The 20,365-nt window shown below is 31.6% G+C and overlaps 1 long non-coding RNA gene across 1 annotated transcript; it reads right to left on the bottom strand.

The window, feature by feature from the left end:
- Window positions 1-1,391: 1,391 nt before the first annotated feature.
- On the bottom strand, window positions 1,392-14,506 carry LOC143070774 (uncharacterized). Its single transcript, XR_012976696.1, has 2 exons — window positions 14,050-14,506; window positions 1,392-1,633 (listed from the first exon to the last, which is right to left on the bottom strand). It is a non-coding gene; the product is annotated as an uncharacterized LOC143070774 (long non-coding RNA).
- Window positions 14,507-20,365: the final 5,859 nt, after the last annotated feature.

The raw sequence follows: 20,365 nt of genomic DNA on the forward strand, positions 1-20,365 counted from the left end.
TGCTTGATACTATTTAAAGGGTAGCTACTTGACGTGGACTAAAACGCCCTTTCGATCAATTTTTATTTTCGCAGTGGTTTGAAAAAAACTGACATGAGTACTTCTTGATGCGGGAAGCGGGAAATATTTGAAAAAAATATTGTTTAGAAATAGTATTTGCAGGCGCGTCCGTCGAACAAGGAATAAAATTGGCATTGCTTAAGTGATATTTATAAGTAACTGGAAAACCTCAATTGATAGTGAAGTTAGTAAGGTCGTTTGATTGAGTGTCTTGGTACACTAGAAAAAAATATGTTTTAGATTTAGATATTCACCACATTTATTCTACTTAGAAAGAGTAGAAGATAAACAAGAATTAACAAAAGTATGACGCTTGTAATATTTTGGTCGAAATGGTATGCGTCATTTTATTGAGGGGTTACTATTTCTAAAATGGTAAAATCAACAAATCCACTTATCATTACTTCACGCTATGCTCCTAGCATAATATATTTGTTTTATCTCAATTAATCAATCAATCGACCAACGAACCAAACAAGTCCCTTTCAATTGTTTGTTATTGAGGTTTAACATGTATTTTAGCTGAAAATAGACCTAGTACGGTGAAAATGCAACCCGATTTATGTACAAAAAGCTGAAACAAAAACTCGTTCTGTAAAAATCTGCTCCTATTCATGTATTTCTTCTGAAATTATTCCATAAAAATTCATTCAAACGATACACTTTACGTTTCACAAAGGCATGCATTGCACGATCTCTGTTAATCACGGATCAATCATAAATTTGCCTGTAAGTATGATTGCATGTACTGGTGACTGTAAATAATAAACAGGGGTGTTCCTCGATTCGAATAGTTTGAGAAATGTATACCTAAAAGCTATATGTCTATTTTCTCACAAAGCTTGAAATCAAATCCACACACAACAAATTAATTTGTCTTGAAGTCCTGGATGCCTTAGAAAAAGGAGAAAAATTGTGCAACGTGTCAATCAATCGGTCAATAAATCAATCAATCGATTGATTGATTAACCAAACAAACGACCGTCAATGCATGTTTGAATTCATGTGTTTAATACCATGAGGAAGGAATAAAAGCTCTGAATTTCCGTTTTGCTTGATCGTAAATAATAGGTTTCATGAAGTCACATGAGCTTTGTTACTCGTTCTTCAATTACTTGAGGACGGAGATATAAGTTGCGAAATTTATTTTTGAATCAAATATTATCATTTGAATTCTCCTCATTTTCTTATTGTTTAATTTAGTTCATTAAATGCTGAAATAAGATATGTTGTTTAACATTTTTGTCGAGAATTCTTTTAAAGTATTCAGCGTTTTATCGTTAGACGGAATTATTCATTTAGTGTTTTTGCAATTAACAGACGAACAGTGATTGTATTAATTTTGCATGATATATGTATAAATCTCTATAGATTGTAATGAAACTATGGCAGTAGCTAATCGTCAATATCAAGAAAAAGCATATACAGAAAACAGTTGATTCATTTTTTAAATCTTGTAATTAACTGATAAATAGATACCTTTTACAGTCAACATTCAACTTTTATACACTGACAGCAGGAATTCCAGTCGAGACACAGGGTTTCGCACCCATGACAAATTTTCATATTACACCTGACCATCAATGGAAATAATTATTTCATTTGCCAATAAAAATGATCAGCGGAAAAAAAGAAGAAAACTAGATAATAAATAATTTAAATAACGTCATCATTGAAACGTAGACTTAATGTTGTTGATATTTCTAAAGCTTTGGGTTTTTTTTTCAATTGGTTATTCTATCCAAATCTCCTTTTAAACGTATTTTGCAAAAACTGGTTTGGATAAATTTCTCCAAAATTAATGGCCATTATATTCCATATCAATTAGTTATCAAAGGTACCAGGCTTATAATTTAATACGCCAGACGCGCGTTTCGTCTACATAAGACTCATCAGTGACGCTCCGATCAAAATAAGTTATAAAGCCAAACAAGTACACAGTTGAATAGCATTGAGTACCCAAAATTAAAAATAAAATTGTGCCAACTGCAGCTAAGGTAATCTTTGCCTGGGAGCAGAAAATCTTTGTATTTTGTAAAATTCATACTTTTGTAAACAGGAAATTTATTAAATGACATTACTATTGATATTCAAGTCAACACGAAACGTTCACCAGCAGTGGCATCGACCCAGTGGTGTAAATAGCTATCAAATATACCAGGCGTATAATTGAATACACCTGACGCGCGATTAGTCTAAGGTAATCTATTCCTAAACAGTTAATAAATCAAGCACACTTCAATGAATTAGACTCTAAAGTATGTTGCTAATTCCAAACATTTGGCACAACTTTTTGGAATTTTGGATCCTCAATGCATCTTTGTATTTGTTTGGCTTGATAAATATTTTGATGGCCACTCTTTTTTTGGTATACTCAAAAAGGTATAGCTTCGAAACTGCTAGGCTCTTGAATTCGTTCTGGCATGTTCCTGAAGGCCAGGTCCAATGTGTTTAACAGGCGCTCCTACTTATACACATGTTTACAAGATACATGAATAACTATTTAAGAACTTATACTTTACTTACCCACTTTTTTAATTTCAGTCGCAATTAAAACCGGAATATAGTATTTGTACTAGTAAGTCCAGATGTAATGCTGTTTCTATATTGAATTTAATAAACCTATAGGCTACATTTGATTTCAATTTTTTTTTTGTATTTTAACGCCACTGTTAAGCATCGCTTTTAGGCCAATTTTTGGTAAAGAAGCCGAAGTGCCCTCAGAAAACATTTGACCCTCTATAGGTAGACTGGCAATCCTAGTCAATTACGGTTAGAGTCGAGTTTACCCTTACGAGCGGGGTTCGAACTCACAACCTCAGTATTGACTGGCTACACCATTAACTACTTCGACCATTTCCTATATAGATATAACTACAATGTAGACACAACCTTTGAAGATACGTAAAACTACATGCAAACAATTCAGAAACTGTTGTCGACTCATTTGTGATAAATATCGTTCAAAGCACTTATGCATTTGTAAGTTTGAAATGTTTCCTTCATTCTTGAACAATTTCGCAAAAAGCAAAAGCTTGCAAACAACATCTTAAACACGAAAATAAACAACTGTTCTTTCCATAAACAAAATGATCAAAATAAACTTAAGAAGTAATATATCGAGTATTTGTACCAAACTAGTTAACTAAATAAATTAAAAGTTGACCTGACCATAACATGTGTTATCAATGTTTAGAGTTGAAAGATACTTTGTAAAGACATTAACGCGACAGTGTAAAAGCTGTCCTTCAATGTGTCTGCCTACAGTGAAGATCACTTCTAACCTCTCATTAAATCTGTCAGAATCTGTCAGGAGAACTGTACTAGGACAGTACGTAGAACTATCAGCCTGACACCTTTTAGTCAGTTCTAGCTTGAACAGTTCTAACCTAGAACTGATTTGGTCAGTTCTACCTAAAACTGATTTGGTCAGTTGTACCTATAACTGATTTGGACAGTTCTACCTAGAACTGATCCTGACAGTTCTACCCTAGAACAGTTTTAGACAGTTCTACTTCTAAAACAGTTCTACGGTAAGAATTGATTACAAATTCTACGGCTAGAATTGATTTATGAATTCTACGGCTAGAATTGATTTATGAATTCTACGGCTAGAATTGATTTATGAATTCTACGGCTAGAATTGATTTATAAGTTTTAAGAACTATTTGTCTAAATATATAAGGCTTCGGCAAAATAGCCATTAATATTATATAGAATTTTGCTATTTCGCAGGTTTTATTTCAGATTTCAAGTTGAATCAAGATAACATGTTTAACCCCGCCATATTATGCATGTATGTGCCTGTTTCAAATCAGGAGCCTGTAATTCAGTCATTTTCTTTTGTTGATGTGTTACATAAATTACAAATGTATTTGTTTTTCGTTCATTGTTTTGTACATAAATTAGGCCGTTAGTATCAGGGGGGCATGAATTGTTTTACATTTGTCATTCCGGGAGTGAGGATGGCTCGTACAACAAAATTATCTGACCTCGATCATTAACCAAATGTAATAACTTGTTTCCCAATCCACTATTTTAATAAATATGTTTTTAAACTAAACTTAAACTAACCATATTTGCTCTTCATCAAGTAAATATATATACATTTTATACATTTAGCCGCACACTGCAGTAATCCAGTTATACTTTTAGGCAAGGATGTATTGTACAAATAACAGCAATTATATTGGAAAACAATGACTTCAAAATTTTGTTTGCACTCAATTTATAGTACTAGCATGTCCTCTTTTTATTCAAAATATTGAATCGTAAACAAATGTGATATCTGTTTACGAGTAGTTTTCATACCTGGACGGACCTGTTTAACAAAAATCTTTTGACCGCATCAATCTAAACTGACATTATTTGCTCTTTTTTTCTGCAAATCTATATAACTGCACAGTAATTCAGTTATAATTTTAGGTCAAGAGGAACTGTAATATACAAGTTACAGCTATATTGAAAAACAATGACCACACAATTTTGTTCGCATCAATTTATAGTGCCAGCATGTCCTCTTTTTATTCAAAATATTGAATCGTAAACAAATATCAATTATTTTCATACTTCAGACTGAGTCGTGTAATAAAATCTTTTGACCGCATCAACCAAAACTGACCAATTTATTTGCTTTTTTTATGTAAATCTATATCATGTTTATAGCTGCACAGTAATTAAGTTATAATTTTAGGTCAAGAGGGACTGTAGTATACAAATACATGTAACTGCAATATTGGAAATCAATGACCACAAATTGTTTTTCGCATCAATTGAAAGTGCCAGTATTTCTTTTTTTTTCAAAAAAATCGCATCAGAAACATACATCAGTAGTGTTCATACCTCAGACATGTCAGACTGACTCGTGTAACAAAATTATTTGTCTGCATCAATCAAAACTGACCATATTTGACAGCATCAACCAAGACTGACCATATTTGACCGCATCAACCAAAACTGACCATGTTTGCTCTTTTATGTAACTTTTATAGTCGCATAGTAAATCTGTAATATTTTTTATGTAAGAATGGATTGTATAATACAAATGCTAAAAATATTGGAACACAATGCTACCTGCATTGACCTAATTTTTTTGGACCTGAAAAGACCTGAAAAGACCTGAAAAGGCCTGAAAATATCCGACTAAAATTATTCAAATTGCAATAACTTTTTTTATTATTTGATGGAATTTCTTCAAATTAGAATTTTATTATTAGTAAATATCCATATTTCATTTAAATTTAAATGTTTTAAATTAAAAACAAATGTTTGATGCCAAAAGTTGGACCTGAACGGCAAAATGAAAAGACCTGAAGGGACCTGAAAATCTATCGGACTAATTCTAACTTCAATTACTTTTTTAATATTCAGTGGATATCTTTTAACTTTTAAGTTTGTGAAACAAACATTCCGCTGATATTTTTAAAAACGAAAATAATAAACCAGAGACATATATACACATATATATGTCTCTGAATAAACATAGACGAAAAATATGGTTGTTAACTTTTCATGTTCGATGTCATATGGTCACATGTGGAGATCTGTCTCATTAGGATCACTCCACATCTTCTTTCTATTTTTTATTGACGGAAAATACTAAATATGATACGAGATGGTGCAAAGGTACATACGTAGTTTTTTACGTTATAGAAGACTTTTTTCATTAATATCCCATATTTTATCCACTGTACAATTTTCGTTTGAACATTTGTCAAAACAGATTCTTAAATCATGAATGTAAATCCAAGACAAACAAGGTAAATTACGATTAAAATTCCATGAATTAAATGCAAATATTTTTTGGAAGAGACTGTTAAAAACAGGGAACGAAGCAACGTAAACCACGATGTTAATATGCATTCTTATAAAAATATTTCTCCGATGAGTTGGATAACCTTTTTATCCACTTCGATATTTGAACATGTAACGTTTGATCAGTAAAAAATATAGAAAATCTGCTATTATATAGTAAAGTAATTGGAACAAATTTTTTTCTTTTAAATTTTAAAATGCCCTTACTGCAGTGAAGTCATTTAGAATTGTTCTACAGTCTTGACTGATTTAGTCAGTTCTGCTGACAGTTATATACGGTTAGAACTGATTTGGTCAGTTCTACCTAGAACAGTTTTAGACAGTTCTACCCTAGAACTGATCCTGACAGTTCTACCTAGAACTGATCCTGACAGTTCTACCTAGAACTGATTTAGTCAGTTCTACCTGGAACTGATTCTGACAGTTCTACTTAGAACAATTCTAGGGTAGAACTGTTCTATGACAGGTTAGAACAGTTCTATGACAGATTATTCTGACATTTCTAATGAGAGGTTAGAAGTGATCTCCACTGTATCTGTATTGTGGATGTTAATTATCAATTATTTGTTGTTCAATACTCGTCAGAAATACACCATTCTTATCCACATTTGTAATCAAAGCACTGGAATAAAGCATTTGTTGATTCTTATAAATTCTATAGAACTTTTGGACTATTTTAAATCTCGGACTATTTCTTAAATTAATTCTTTACATACTTTTAATGGTTTAACCCTGTATGCTAACATTGCCCACATGCAAATTTAAAATGGTTTGTATAAACATTGAACGACACAAATATGTGACGTATAAATATGTGTTCTGTTAAATTGTTTCTTTTAAAATTGTAACACGATGATGACTGCTGTACCTATATTTTGACTATTTTATTTATTTTGTCTGTTTAGTTCACGCATCATTGTAAATATAACGGAATTTGATGACGCTGTCGTACAAAGTGAGAGGTTTAGCGCTATAAAACCAGGTTTAATCCACCATTTTCTACATTTGAAAATGCCTGTACCAAGTCAGGAATATGACAGTTGTTGTCTATTCGTTTTTTGTCATTTGATTTTGCCATGATTAGGGACTTTCCGGTTTGATTTTCCTCTGAGTTCAGTATTTTTGTGATTATACTTTTTTCTGCATATCTTCATTTTCATCAAAATCATCACAGGTGCGATCATAGTAAAAAGCCAATCACACCAAATGTTCTACTTTGAACGCATGTCATTTCAACATCTTTTAACTGAGGTAAACATTTGTGAGCGCTGAAAAGGTGTGCACGATGTTCGGTACATGACTTTGAAATTTTAAAATTAATTGGATCGTCCTCTTTACGAAAATGTTAGAGCTTGGCACTTCTAACACCGATTAATTCTGAATTTTTTTTTTTTTTCCAACGTAACAATATCTTTATTGCATATTTGCTGTAACAATTTACTAAGTTTACAGCTTTAACTTAGTATCCCTCATGTTAGCTTACCTAATAGTTAAGGGAAGCACTATTTGGCAATGTATTATTTATTCATAATGTTAGTATTCATAACATAAAATATTTCACAAAATATATTTGATAAATTATTATGATTATACACATACATTCCATTTTGCTTCTTTTTCTCTTTTTCATAGTATTTTTTTTTTTCGGAATCAACTCGGTATGATCCGTGTTTCCATTAGTATTGGGCACAGTGTTGTTTTTCGCATGTGCGTTATCGGGTATAGTTTTGATGTGTGTCGTCTAAATTATATAAATATTATCCACTGGATTTAACGATTATATATGGTGAGTTTACTATTCAAGTTTTCTTTAATTATCTACTGATCTTTTTTTGTCGAAATGTATGTGTGTAATTCACAAATAGGTAATTTAAGTGTAACAAGTTGGCACACTCGACATCCGAAATGATACATTATTTTTCCACATTAATTAATAAACGTACGGATACATTTATACTATAACAATTCTTTTTATCTTTTGTAAAATAAAATATAAAAAATGCAGTATAATTTACATGTGGTGACTCATGCATGGCTGAACATGCTTACAAACATTGAACATGCATGGTTGAACTTGATTATAAATATTACCATGTTTGTCTTGTGTACAATAATCACTTGTGTACACAATATTTTGTGCTTCGTAAAAAGATTAGTCCTGTTTCAATTGAATCTTTGCAATGAATCTATTTGTTTTTAGAATTATCTGATTAGTTTTTTTGTTATTAAAGTTGTTTATTTCAATAATTTCTGAAATTTCTTTCTGGAAAATTTTTAAAATGTTTTTTTTTGTTGTCTTCTTTTCTGAGACAAAATGTGATTTGTATATTGAGAAGGATATAATAGTTAATATGTAATTAATATCAAAGTATGCTAAGTCTTCAATTTTGTACCCTGTTACTAAATTTTCTAGGTTTATAATATCTTTTTCAATACCTAGGGATTTCATTAATGTCATTATTATTTTTAGAAAGTCATTATTATATGAGCAATTGACAAAAAAATGTTCATAGTCTTCCTTTTTTTTACAATGCTTACATAAGTTGTCTTCAGTAATTTTCCACTTGTTTAAAAGTTCATTACTTGGCAGTATGTAGTGAATAAGTTTCCATCTAAATATTTTCAATCTATTATCAGTTAGATATTGAAAAATGAAAACAAAAGTATTTTTCAATTTAGAATTCAAGTACTTCTCAAATATTTTTTCCCACATAAGAAAACCATTTGGCTTATCACAACTATTTTTCAGTGTGAATATTTAATAGAGTTCTTTTGTACTCATCAAGGGAGTAATTGTCATGTGCATAATTTTTAAGTCGTTTATAAATTTAACTTTAGTTTTGAATGAATCTTCAGTGCAAAGAATTGTTTTCCAATCAGTTGGTATTGCTTTTTTTAACATATATATTTGCCTTATCCAATTTTGTTTATATTTTAGTTTAGTTAAAATGATAGTTTCAGAGATATTGCCCTGTTCATCAATTACATCATTTATATTGATAATGTCACTTTTTATCCAATCTTCAAAGTTTAAACATTTTCCATTAAACCGGATATTATCATTTCCCCACAAAAATTGTTTTCTAATTTCAAGAACATTTTTAGGATATTTTGTATTACTTCCCTTTACACTTATCCAATCTTTAATAAGTTGTTTATAGAAGTCCGGTAAATATTGTAACTTATTTTTATCAATATCGTTTATATTCTTTAAATTCATTTTAAATACAAGAAGATTTTTTCTTAATTTGTTGAAGTAGAATTTGGGAATAATTGTCCAGTTGTCATTTTTATTTTCATTTAATTTAAGAATCCAGTTGATATGTAGTGATTTTATATAAGCATCAATGTCTGTCATTTTAAGTCCACCCTCCAGAAAATCATTTGAAAGTGTTGATCTTTTTATTCTATCTCTTTTGCCTTTCCGAATAAAATTGTATATTAAAGTTTTAAAGTCTTGCAACATTTCCTTAGGAATAATAGTGTTTGATGCAACATATGTTAGGTTTGGTAAAACTAAAGATTTGATGACAACTAGTTTTCCTATGATAGTAAGATTTCTTTTACTCCAATCAGATATTATTTTTTTACTTTTTAACAGTTGTTTTTCAAAGTTAAGTTTTTGACATTCTTGTTTATTATAACCAAAGTATATCCGAGGCTTTTGATTGGTGTAGTACACCAATTGATATTTTCAAATTTTTCCCGATTGTGTTTTAATCGACCAAGCCATATTCCTTCAGTTTTTGTTTTATTCAATTTCAAACCTGAGAGAGTACCAAATGTTTCTATTAAATTAATTGCTAGATTTTTTTGATTGAAGAAATAGAGTAGTGTCGTCAGCTAATTGGCAGATTTTCAGGGTGTTACTCTTACCGTCTAATTTTATTTCTAGTCCTTTTAAGTTTTTATTTTCCCTTATCTTTATCGCCATAACTTCTACAGCTAGAACAAATAGTAACGATGATAACGGACATCCTTGTCGGATCCCGCGAGATGCCCCAAAACGGGAGGAAACCCATCCATTATTAATAATGCATCCTTTAATATCAGAGTACATTGTCTGAACCCACCTTATAAAATTATCTTTAAATCCACATTTTTTTAAAGTCTCAAACATGAAGTCCCATTCTAATGAGTCAAATGCTTTTGTAAAATCAAGAAATAAAATTGCCCCATCAATTTTGAAAGTTTCAGAATAGTCTATGACATCTTGTATTTGTCTTATGTTGAAACCAATATACATATTTTTGACATATCCTTAAGCTTTTTGATCAGTATGTATAATTTTTGGTAGCAGGGGTTTTAATCTTTGTGCTAAGGCATAAGCAAGTAATTTAGCATCATAGTTTAAAAGAGTAATAGGTCTGTAATTGTCTAGAGAAAAGGGATCATTCTTTTTATAAATTAGAGATATTAAGCCAACTTTCTGAGTGTTAGATAGTTCTCTTTTTTCATAGCAGTAATTGAAAGTGGAGACTATAAAAGATTTAAGTTCATCCCAGAATGTTCTATAAAATTCCACATTTAGTCCGTCTAGCCCAGGTGCTTTATTAAGTTTCATTTTAAAAATCGCATCAGTACATTCATCAACAGTTATTTCCCCTTCGCAAGAATTACTTTCACAATCAGTTAATTTCTTATATTCCTTGAGAGAATCTAAATACTTTTTAGTTGCTTCTATTTCAGGGTTTTTGTAGAATATAATTTTTTATAATAATTTGCTTCTAATTTTAATATTTTGTCTTGATCTCTTGTAATTTCACCTTTATCATCATATAATTGGGTTATTGTTTTTCTACTCTGTCTTGATTTTTCCATCCCTAGAAAATATGCAGAATTTTTATCTCCTTCTTCAACCCATTTTACCCTTGCTCTTATTTGATTCCCTTTTATTTTTTCGTTATAGAGTTTTCCTATTTCATTTTCTATATTATCTATTTCTTTTAATATATTATTGTTGTTTTTATTATTGCATGTATCAATAATATTATTTAATTCTGTTAAATTTTTTTCCAATTTGCTGATTAGGTTTTTTTTATTTTTAGCTTTTGTTTTGCAATAGCTTATTGTCAGGTCTCTAACTTCTATTTTGAAATTGTCCCACAGTATGTCAAGATCTGTTCTTGTTTTAGCTTTGTTTTTAAATTTTTTAATTATTTTCCTAATTATTTCAGCATAGTCTTCATTTTGAAGTACACTGCTGTTTAATTTCCAGTATCCTTTGCCTTTTTGGCCTCTGTTTAAATTTATTTTTAAAGAAACACAGTTGTGGTCTGTGTATTGTAATACTATTGGTCTAATGTCACATGAAACACAGTTTTTGAATACTTCTGGAGCTATTAAAAAATAATCTATTCGTGTTGACTCTGACCTATCTTTTCTGCTCCATGTAAATTGAACTTTATTTGGATTTTTGGTTCTCCACACATCATTGAGTTTTAGGGACTTTATAAGTTTTTTTAAATTGTGAACTTTTTTCCTATTTTTTTGTTGTTTAGTTTTACTTTTTGAATCAATTTGAGATAAAATTTCATTATGATCTCCTCCTAAAATAAGTTGACCTAAACTTTTTTCTTCTATTAATGTATGGACAGTTTTGAAAAAAGTATTTCTGCTTTTTGGATTGTTTGGTGCATAAATATTAACTATTGTTATTATAGTATCATTTATTTCAATATTAACAAGTAAAAGTCTTCCTTCTTTATCTTTATAGTCATCAATTATTTTAAAGTTTAAAATTTTATTCAGCCATATGGCAATACCTCTTGAATTGCTAGAACCATTACTTAGTAAAAGTTTACCTTCAAATTCAGTATTTAAATTGTTTATTAAATTATCTGTAAAGTGTGTTTCTTGCATTAGAAGAATGTCACATTTTTGGGATTTTGACCATTCAATCAATCTTTTCCTTTTATCAGATTGTTGCAGACCTTTACAATTAACTGTACAGATATGAAGATGTTTGTTAAATACCATGGTTGGTGAGTAGTTAATTTATTTGTAGTCTTTTTAAATACGGTGTTATGTGTATTTTAAAAGTTAACATAGGTAAATTCCCGTTGAGTGATACAATTGGGTCACACTGAAGTTGACCTTCACAGAGCACGAGACTATAAATAGACATATTTTCAGTTGTTTTATTTTTATCACTTTTCTCTGTTCTAGGACATTTATCTACGATTTGTCTTATGAATAAGCATAAGTTATTGGTTTTTCTTTTACATTTGAAACTTAAATTGTTTATTTTATAGTTTATACAATTTTTACTATTGACAATGTTATGATTGTCATGATTGTTATCTTTGTAAATAATGTTTATAAACAGGGTAAATTTTTTACCTGTATTTGTATTTACAATCCTTTTGCAAAAAGGATGAAATGCGTATTTCGTTTGAATGTTTTTATATGTATTCACAAGTAAAATGTTAACACAATTTGTTTCTATTAAAAACATACAATAACAAGTTACATATACATTCGTAAATAGATACAATCTATTGTTTTCTTTTACATATACCTCATAGGTCATTATTTGGGTCATCCATGTGACTTCAGAAACAGACATTGACATGTGCCTCTTAATTTTAGCACACTCAATGTTTGTTAAACAAATACAAGTACAATTATTTATGTGTTTCATATTGAAATAAATATGCAAATCAATTTTAAAAAACAGATCAATATTTATATACATACATGGTAAAAGATATTTATTTTTATTTTTAGGATAGACCTCTCTGACTGAATTTGAATGAAGAAATATAAACAGATTAATAAAAATTGGATTTTTTCCAATGTAGCTTTACTGGAAACATTTAACAGTGTGCTTGATAATAGTGATTGTAAAAAATAAGTAGTTTGATACCAATTAAATGTTTTGTATTTTACAGTTTCTTTACTTTTTAATCTGTGATAGGTATCACTTGCCAAATTCAGAAAATTAGAATACAGCGGACTACATTCTAAATATATACCAGCAATGAGAAAAGAAAAAGTGAAAAGTGTTATATACAGTGACATTTTTTTAATTTTTTTTTTATATGATAAAAAATAATATCAACTAAGTTGAAATAGTTTATTGTTAATTTCAATGTTCAATATATATGATATCTCCAGAACTTAAACTAGATTTTTGTTGTTTTTGATTTTTTACTTGTGTTGTTACTGGCACCGTCATGTAGTTTCTCTGTGGGCGTCACTGGAGACTTCTCTAAACCACTTTTGTTTGAAGTTTTGACTGGAGTATCTTGATGTTGGTTTCTACGTGTAGACTGATTTGGACCATGAATGAAACTGGTGATGTGTGATTGACCACGGGAATTTCTGCTGGCAGCCTCACTGGATGTATGTGAGGGTTTCTTCGTTTCCCTTCGACCTGGTTTTATTTTCGGTCTCGCTGCCGGAGGTTGATTTTGATGATCACATATAGGGCTGAATTCTGAATTTCAACCTCTCATCACCACAATGGACACTGTTATGATGGCTGCTTGTATAGTTTTTTTTCTTAATACTTTTTATAAACGTATGTCAGGTATATGTTATATATCTGTTAATGCCTAAGACTTATTATCAAAAAGTCTTTAATTGTTACTGTTTATTTCCAAAAGAATAATCTACCCCTAATTTCAGAATCTGCTTACCCTTCCGAAGCACCTGAGATCACCCCTATTTTTTGTGGGGTTCGTGTTGTTTATTCTTTAGTTTTCTATGTTGTGTCATATGTACTATTTTTTGTCTGTTTGTCCTTTTCATTTTAAGCCATGGCGTTGTCTGAGTATCGTACGTTACGTCTAAACACTAAACCTCATCTGCGCAGTGAATACAAAGAACTGTAAATTCACAATATTATTGTGAAAACAAATATTATTCCGTAGAACAAGGTCAGAATGCAACTAAAAAGGACATAACGTTACATTTGTCGTCACTTAGTCTCAATGCAACATCTATTCTGTTTCATCTGTTTTCCTCTATTGTTTGTATACAAATTATTTTGATGAACACTGAACAACAACATGGGATATAATAAAAAAAAAAAAAAAAAAGGTAACCACATTATATACGCAAATCATTGTGTGTGCCAAGTAGTTTCAATATAATTTAATAAGGAAAATAAAGTGTATTGACTCTATGTAGAATGTTGTCTATACTAAGACATAACGTATGGTTACTCACCAGTCTAGAGACAACCTTGCATTCCAATGATGTAGTTCACACGAACTGCATATACTTCACATGGAGATGACAGCACTAAATCAATTTTAATCACTCACTCTTCGATTTCTTAACAATAAAATAACAAATCATATCATGCTACAATGAATACTAGCACATAACGTACTTATTTCAATGAATGTTTCAGAAATCAACCAAGCAAAACACTGGAATTTGTGTTTCGAGCACAACTTTTGTACTTCGAGTAGAAACTAAAGTTATGACTGAGGACCAAATGATATTGTATACAGGTAAACTGAGAGAAGATGGAAGACGTTGACAGAAATCTGTCCCGACCTTGGCGAATATTATTTAAATAATATATTTCAAATTTATCAACCATTAAAACAACGAACATTTTCCACGTTTCCAGTTTTTAGCGTATTTTCACGAAAAATCACATATTTCATCTAAAAATGATTGAATACAAATAATAATAACAAGACGACTTCATTATAGTCCACTAAGATAAGATTTTCTTCAACAAGCTATAGATCTGAAAATGTAACCATATATAACAGTTCCTTTGTATTCCAGCTTTTGCACTTTTTCTCTAAAAACAACATATTTCACCCCAAAATGTTTACCTCAAATTATATCAATGTATATTTTAAGTGTGTTGTTAGTACAAATCTAAATTATAATTTGCACTTACATAACCTTGTGTTGCGAGTAGTTGCAGGTTTAGTGATTTTAGAGCTAAATTTACTAGGCTAAAAAAATCTTTTTTGTGGTAACATTTTTGCTCTTATCGTTGACATTGTTACAGATTGGAACACATTTATTTATTTTAACGTGTGTTTTATAAAGGTGACAAAATCAAGATAAATATCTTGACAGTTAGTTATTCGGATTAGTATCAAAATACCACTAGGTTGTAGAACAGGTATTGCTCCGATGCTTGATTGTTTTTTTCAACCATGTTTTTGCTTTAAACTTTAAAATACACGTTGTTATAGCACACGAGTTAACACTATTTATACTTCAAAAGATCAAAAGCAAAAATCCCCCATTGATTAAGCCTGTGTAGAATTTTAACATGCATGCCTTCCTTAAAGTGAGACAAATACTAATCATTACTATGACTATGACTCGTGGCTACCACACGCATTATCTAGGTATGTCACAGACGTTCCATGCACGTTTAAACATGTTAATCTACACTAGGAGATAATTTCTCTTTCAACATTACCTAAATTATATAGACTCGGTGTAAGACAATCTAATTGGGACACTACATTATGATACTCTGCATAACCAATACAGGAAAATCTGTCTGGTGCACTGCATTCAAGTACTCTGCATACTCGGTACATGGTTAGGTATAGCTAATCTTCAAGACCTAGAAATTGCATCTAAAGAGAAGTTTTTCTTTATTCTGTAGTTCACTGATAAATGCACTATTTGTTTTAGTTAACAGTACACTTTTACGCTAAAAGAAGCAACACAGGCAATACAAAGGGTTATAATATGGTACGCTAGACGTGCGTAATGTCTATATCAACCTCACCAGTGGCGCTCGAATTTCCCTCGTAAAAATGCCGAATGCAAACGAGAAATATTGCTCAGTATTTCTGAATATCTGGTAGTAACTAGCTTTGTAATATATCATTGCAGGTTACAACCATTACCTACAGCTGGCATTAATTAAATTAGCACAGAAAATAATTGGGATATGATTGAGTAAACAAATGTACCTTTTTAAAGGGTGAAACCCTTGAAAGAGTATGTTACATTTTCTGGTAATATTTTCCTATTCCTTTCCTTAACACCGTAATATTTTTTGTTGTGTAATAAACCTTTAGAAACGAAAACGATCAATAAAATACACACCTTTATCAGTTTCTTCTTTTTTTTTTTAAGACATGAGTTTTAATTTAATGACAATAACACGTTATATAAAGAGAACTGTTTAAATAAAAATTATTAGACCTGAACCATCTACATCAACAAAGATTTTTAATGCACAACAAAAACTTATTAATGCGTTTACCTTACGTCTGAAAACATTGATTGTCTGTTTAATGACATAATTTTCATTCCCAGGACATATCTGGTCTTTTTGTTCGGTATTAGGTTGTTTAACTGAAGTAAAATGATTGCTGCTATTTTTTAGACTTCCTCTTCAAACCAAAGTTATATTTTCGATCACTCTAAACATACTAGACGGTAATAAGACTTTTGATCAATAATAGATAAAGGAACATCTTTACTTGGTCTAAAGATTTTTTATGTAAAGAATAATTATTCATCTAGTCTTTTCAATTAGCATTTATTAGGCAAAACACCCAAGCGACAGATATTTATTACTAGTATGTAATAAGATATGAGGACAGTCAAGGGGTCTAAATCAGTTAATTCCTTGTCAGATTATGAAATAAACTTTCTTGTGTCTCACCTGGAAACAAAGTCACATATGTTTTGTGTATTTTGTGGTCACTTCCAAAACGACCATCAAAGAATATTTTTACAAATGAATTACATACAGTACTGGTGGAATTACTGCAAACACCATCAATTTCCTCAGCCGAGGCCACCCATCATCATGTGTTTCGACCTCTTGCGTATGTGTGGTGGGTTTCCAGCTGCTACTGTTTCTCTTCATTCATATCCAGCAAGATGCTTTCTCTCCTGCCTGGTCCATTTGCTGGATTGCTGCTCTTCTATGCCGTCCAGTCACTCCAACTTCAGAAAACAACCACCACACTGACTTTGCAGGGAAGCCTCTGCAGCCAAGCTCAACAGGAAAGTTCCATGTCTGTCATTCTCTATCTCTGCACACTACCAACAGTCAATCATATTTTGCACTTTTTCTTTTATTGGCTACGACACATCTCTCCTTTCATGAAATTGTCAACTCGATAATTACTACTTATGTACTGCTGGTAGACAATAGAACCATGACTGGTCTTAGATAAGTTGATACAATATCAGGAAATTGCAGCCTCTTCATATGTCAACCTTTAACTGCCAATCTCTCGTCCGATTTAGTATCCCAGATATGTTCTGTTTACTTTTCTGACATAATTCCCCCTCCTTCACAAACTGGATCTTGATTGGTTTGTTTCTAATGTGATTTTAATCTTTTTTTGTTTCTCTATCACTTCAGCAAGTTCCCGGAGTACTTGACTGTGTTGCCATGTATATCACATCTGTGTAAGAGTGATATTGCACCCTGAAAGTACATGTTGTAGAGTTTCTCTGTTTCCGCACAAGGTGTTTCTGGTGTTGTTGCAAGTTTCCACCTGTGCAGATTTGAAGGTGTTAGTAACACATCACACACTGATCTAAGAAGGAACTGTACATGTAGTTGGTATTGAAGATATCTCCACATTTCTGACCATGTAACGGATCGTTGTTTAAATTCCCATCTCGACCAAAAACATTGGCTCGCTAATTCTACTGTCTTCTTCTCTAGATTTTATGTCTGTTTGAACTAGACTTCGTCTCTCTTGTGTGTTAGCGTTTGTCCAGTAGAAATATTTTGATGTAGCAAGGCCCTGTCTTTCCACTGCCACTGTTCCTACGATATCTGTATGCCTCAATTTACTCTCTGCCTCTAAAACTGCTTTGGAGGCTAACCAAATCATGTTTTTACTTGGTCACCTGCTGTTTTTCATTTGTCATTTTGTCATCTCTGGATTCTTTTAATGTCAGTATTAGGCGAGTTTTGCTAACTTTAATCTCTTCCACTATAGAGGTTAATTGTCGCTGCAACTTAAAGGTCCTTCTGTACACTCCTACATTTGGAAAACTTGGAGGGACACCCAACTATTTCCTTATATGTCTGTTGATGTTTTTTTCAAGCTTCTCAACTATTGTCAATGTAATATCGTACAACCTAAGTGGCCATGATATCCTTGTCAGAAGTACATGTAGGTATATAAATGCCTTTAATTTTCCTGTAAGATCTGTCTTGTCGATGTTCCTTATTCCCTTTGAAACCTATTGTTCGAGTCTGCTGATATTTTTCTTAACACTTAAAGCGTCATCATACCACTTTCCGAAGCACTTGATGGGATTGTCAATTATTGATGGAATTAATTCTCCTTGCAACTTCAATTCAACTTGGTGCGCTGTTTTCCCTTCACTTTTTATTAAAGCCTTCCTTGCCCATGTCACTTTTTGTGCTGACAAGAATAGTCATTGATATGGTTATATTAATAAATTCACTATTTACATTTTTTTTTGATTTTTTTAAATGTTAAGGCTTTTCTACCTCAGGCATAAATTACTTAAGTTGAATATTCCTTTTTGTAGTTTCTGTCATGTTGTTGTGAATGTGCTTGTTGTAAACCGCTGCAAAATTCCACTGTGATGACTTCTTATTACTCTCTTAACGCTTAAAGTGGTCAAGAATGTAGAAATGATCTAGTGACTAATGTATCAGCATGTGAGGAATAGTGCCATTGGCCAAATCTAACCATACTACTGTAAAATATGTCTTGTTCACTTTGACCTCTTGAATCAGTTTTGAAATGATGCTTGTATGTTGAATACATCCTGCGAATCCTGGTACTCCTCTCTTCTGTACTGAAGTGTCTACATAGTTGCTATCATATATATATAGAAGTCGTCCTTCTAACGATGATAGAGAAAAAGATCTGTCCTTCTACATTTACATTTAGAAGAGAGACTGTTCAAAATTGTTTGATTTCTTCTGATTTATCTTCTTTTGGAATAAAAAAAAACCGTCTGCTTTCTACCAACATGATGGTATCTTCCCATTCCTCCACACCATTTTCAGTAGCCTCCACAGATTAAACAACATGGCTGGATTTTTGATTTTGTTCCTACAAACTTGATAACAAAAGAAACCAATATTCATCCTCCACAGTCTAATGTAACATCAAATCTGTAACATATGTTGTTGGATGTTTAATAATAGTAGAAATACAGTTTTAAATAAACCTATTTTCAATATTTAGTTTCCAGTATGATTGTCAATAAGACAACTCTCCATTTAAGTTCAAACAAAGTGGATGTGAGCAAGTACAGGCCAGTGTATGGTCTTCAGCAATCTGAAAATCCCATACCGTATAATCAGATATAAAAGGCCCCCACATGAAAAATATGGAAAAATTCAGATGAGAAAATTGACGGCCTAATTTTATAACGAAACAATTTACGAAAACACAAATATGACAGTTGTGAACTGACGACAACCACTGAACGACAGGCTCCTGACATGGGACAGGCACAGACAGAACAGACCACTTTCGAGTTTGTCCATCAAAGGAAAAAAACTCGTCAATTATGTACGCCTTCATGATGTCTTTTACTAGATAGATCGAATCGCCTGTATCCATGAACAAGTAACCTTCATCAAGCGTCTAAGTGATTATCATTGTGCAGGATCAACTAGACATAATGTTTGTTCTGTGGGAACTTAATCTCAATTCCACATTGATAGAAGTGCTGATTGTATGATTTTATTTATTTGAGAAATACTTGCTTCATAGTTTGTTAACCACTCGATCAGCATTGGAACGGAAGTGCCGATACCCCTGAATGCACGAATGTTGTTCACTAAAACCAAAGTTTTTGACGGCAATGCATCGAACTCGAAATTGTCTATTTGGCGCGGTTAAACATGTGTGTGAGCGTTCACTATCACATAGGAAAGTGGTGTAACAGCACTACATAAGAACACACTATCAAACTCAGTTGAAAAGGCTTAACTTATGAGATCGATACAATGAATTCGAAAATGATGTCGTTAACTAGAGATGCATAGTGACATGTTTCTGTGTTAACTGATAAGAATAACAGGAAAGTGTAAACTTGAAAGAAAAAAATTGATGAATAATATGCGGCACCTCTTTTTAACAATGCGTACTCTCTTGAATAATGTATTGTAAAGACCGTCCATTATTTCGATTTAGCATATAATTGTACGTGGAATCCAATGGATGGTGAGATTTTTTTTCACCAGAATGGCAGATATGCGACTTTTCGTATTTATATTTGTTCTCAGGTTACTCTTATTCAATATTTTATGCAGAAGTGCAATACTGGGAATGATTTATTCCGCCACAAGCTAACGTAATAAACTAATCAACCGTCTAGTGGACCGTACGTTAATACAACTACTATCAGTCTATCCGGAGTGAAGTTTCTTTTTTCTTCAAATAGACTTTGGGGAAATCATAGTGAACTTCCAGTGGCATATATATTACATGCATGCCAGAGAAGAAACATTGACACAAGGTCCTTTTAGAATCATGTTCACATGTTCACTTCAAGTGTAAGAAAGAACAGGTTGGTGCCTTTTAGA

This window comes from Mytilus galloprovincialis, chromosome 1 (genome assembly GCF_965363235.1).
Source record: "Mytilus galloprovincialis chromosome 1, xbMytGall1.hap1.1, whole genome shotgun sequence".
NCBI classification, from domain to species: Eukaryota; Metazoa; Mollusca; class Bivalvia; order Mytilida; family Mytilidae; genus Mytilus; species Mytilus galloprovincialis.